At 41.7% G+C, this 206-nt stretch overlaps 1 protein-coding gene across 1 annotated transcript in view; it reads right to left on the bottom strand.

The window, feature by feature from the left end:
* CSUI_000001 (kinesin heavy) overlaps positions 1–206 on the bottom strand; it is a 24,385-nt gene that overhangs the window by 16,639 nt on the left and 7,540 nt on the right. The gene's annotated exons all lie outside the window — the stretch shown is intronic.

The following is a 206-nucleotide window of genomic DNA, read 5'->3' as shown; positions in this document are numbered from 1 at the left end:
ACATAGATATATACACATATATAGGGAGAGGGAGCTATCGACACTGACAATGATGACAAGGCTAGTATTAATCTAATTCATAAGCTCTAGATAGATTGAAGAAGACAGATAGATAATGATCATTCAGCGTCTCTCGTGCTCCTCTATCTCTTATTGTCTCATGCCAATCAAGAACTCGATGTCTTCCTTCCTTGCCCCCCCCCCCC

The sequence above is a fragment of the Cystoisospora suis genome (genome assembly GCF_002600585.1).
Source record: "Cystoisospora suis strain Wien I chromosome Unknown contig_1, whole genome shotgun sequence".
In the NCBI taxonomy this organism is placed as follows: Eukaryota; Apicomplexa; class Conoidasida; order Eucoccidiorida; family Sarcocystidae; genus Cystoisospora; species Cystoisospora suis.
The sequence above is the reverse complement of the archived record's forward strand: the minus strand, read 5'-3'. Positions and strand labels throughout refer to the sequence as shown.